General features: G+C 36.3%; 1 long non-coding RNA gene across 1 annotated transcript in view; it reads left to right on the forward strand.

Annotated features, from left to right (window-relative positions):
* The first annotated feature begins 691 nt into the window (after nucleotides 1-691).
* LOC106943150 (uncharacterized) overlaps nucleotides 692-2,807 on the forward strand; it is an 11,328-nt gene continuing 9,212 nt past the window's right edge. The window contains exons 1-2 of the long non-coding RNA XR_001423833.1: nucleotides 692-980; nucleotides 1,168-1,377. This is a non-coding gene — a long non-coding RNA (uncharacterized LOC106943150). The remainder of the gene's footprint in view (nucleotides 981-1,167; nucleotides 1,378-2,807) is intronic.

The following is a 2,807-nucleotide window of genomic DNA, read 5'->3' on the forward strand; positions in this document are numbered from 1 at the left end:
GTACTTCATTTCCTAAATCCACTCTGATATTCTTTATGTCTTTTGTTTCTACATAATAAAGTAATGTTTCATTAATCATTTTCTCCATAACTTCCCTAAATATTGTGTAATTGCTGTTAAATGTTTTTTGTTATGCATGAACAAGTTGATAAAATCTTTGTTCTGTTCAGTTAAGGTCCCAAGGATATTGACCAATGTGCAATTGAATCTCTCCACAGGGTTACCAAGCATCTGGTGGTGGCAGTGTCCCTCAGCAGGAACTGCATTTAGTTTGACTGCTGAGTGGAGTTTTTGGCATTCCAGGCTTGTTGTTTCTGACGAGGCTTTTTTTGTTCCACAAGATTCGGGAATAAATGTGACCATCTTCACCACAGTTGAAGTAGTACCCAGACTTTGGTCTTGTTGCAGACTGAGTGAGGCAAAACTGGTGTTTGACTTGGTTTGTCATGACTCAAGTTTCACATTAGCTGGAATCTTTCTGACATTGCAATTGTTGAATTTGTTTCTTCAAATCTTTCAACTCTTCGTTCATGGTGCTGTCATGACCACAAGAACAGGCACCCTGAGACTGGAGTCTCACTTTTGTTTAGATTAATTAATGTGCTTTTTTATTAGGGAGTCTTTGGCAAATGCTCAGTCCTCTTCTGCCCACAGTGACAACAGCTCAGAAAAAGAGGATGGATTTCTTTTTCTCCTCAAGCTGCAACTTAGCAATAACAGAATTGTCCCAACATCCATGACAGAATTGTTTGATTGAATTTGTGTCTTTGTCTTGTCTTAATATTCTTCCTCTTTTTACTGCTGTGCAAAGGGTAAGTTGTAATAGCTGCAGATAGGCTGATGGCTGCTCTCCAGGATTCCACAGAATGTTTAAAAAATGAGCAAGAAACCTGTGAGTCCTGTACGTCTGAAAAGCTTAATCCAGGATTTGTAGATGACTGCATCAGAGTCCAAACGTTTAATCAAGTCAGCAGCTGGTGGTAACAAGCTTTCAACAATTCAACTATTAACATGCAGCAAATAGCAGTTCAATTTGGGCTTGTTGTGAATCATAGACCGCTTCATTACTTGGCTTTGGGATTTTGCCTGAAAATCAGAATCTAAGCAAAGATGTGGAAAAGTCAAGATTGTTTACCGTCTATAATGTTTACCTGCTTTATTTATCAGGTGCAAAGGCGTTTCAAAGCTGTTCATATATCCGGTTTGGAGCTTCAGTACATGGGTCAGCAGACAATGGGTCACTATCCAGTCCATTTTCACATGAATGGAGATGTGGATGAGAAAGGAGGCTACAGCCCCCCAACATTTGTCAGTGATCTATCCATTCATCACTCTTTCTCACGCTGTGTTACAATCCATGGCTCCAATGGACTTCTGGTTAGTGTAAAAGTCTTCTCCCTGCATTTTCACTACAAAACAAATATAGATGAACAAGAACAAATAAAATATATCAAGTATGTGAATATACTGGACCTAATCAGTAGGTGTAGCATCTTCTGATGCTGATGCAGCATCACTCTAATTTCTTCACAACCTTTCCTTCCTTACATTGCCGGCTCATTCCTGTCAGAAATTTCATCATAATCAGAAGGAGCTCTGCAAATATAACCACTGCTTCACGTGACTCAACTGCACTATGTTGTTTCACGTTAGCATGTCAGTAAAGATCATTTATAAAATAATGAAGTAATTTTCAAACTTAAATACACAACAAAAAATGTATTTATCTGCAAAACACTATTTCCTCACGCATAATGATGAATATTACTGCCAATGACTATACATACCAGTTGGTGTTGCCAGGTCATTCGGTGTCCAGTCAACTGCTCGGTAAAATCTCTCTGCTTTACCTCAGAGCTATCATTTGATATAAATCCCCTCTACTGTTGTGAAATGTGTTAAAATTATTTTCTTGTCAAGAGACACAGCATTTTCACTGCTAGTGTATAGTTGTGTGAATTCAACTCAAAAATACTGGTAACACTTTATTTGACGGAGTGTAAATAAGACTGTCATGACACCGTCGTAAACACGACATAACACCTGTCATGAACATGAGTAAGTCTTCATGAATATTTATGACTGTTGTCAAAGTGTCATTTGGTAAATCATGACACTTTTAATATAAAGTTGACATTATTCAAAATGTCTTTATGACAACTTCACCTTAACCAAGAATCAACACATGTCATAATTATGTCATATAGTAGTCATAATAATGTTAAGTGTTGTTACACTGTCAAGCAAAACAGTAACAAAACAATAATTAATATTCCCCCTACCTGAAACAAAGCAAAACAAGTAGGACCAACAATAAAGATTTCATTAAGCTTTATTACACTGTCAAATGATTGAATAAGCGTCATTAATAATCCCTTTTTCGTCAAGTGGAACAAGTAGAAACAGTTATGAAGATGTCATTAAGTGTTATTACAGTTCCAAGAGCTATAATGACAGTCATTAATAGTAACTCTTACCTCAAATAAAGTTAAACTAGTAGCAACAATTATAAAGACGTCATTTTGTGTTATTACAGTATCAAATGCTATGCTAACAGAGTTATTGATATTAAGTCCTACCTCAAGTAAAGTGAATCAACTGAACTACCATCATAGTTGTACAACAAACCCTTTGTACAATGGAATAAAACAAAATGTTACTTGTTCTTCAAACAGAAGGTTTGACTTCTGGTCAGTATATTGTAACTCTGAAACACTGACTGAAAAGCTAAAACAGAATTACTTATTCTTTAACTTAAGAAAACAGCTTCTTTCAACAGTCAGCCATCTCCTTCGTAATAGTCTTCC

This window comes from Poecilia latipinna, unplaced genomic scaffold (genome assembly GCF_001443285.1).
Source record: "Poecilia latipinna isolate Pla-1442-1.1 unplaced genomic scaffold, P_latipinna-1.0 Scaffold4923, whole genome shotgun sequence".
Taxonomy (NCBI): Eukaryota; Metazoa; Chordata; class Actinopteri; order Cyprinodontiformes; family Poeciliidae; genus Poecilia; species Poecilia latipinna.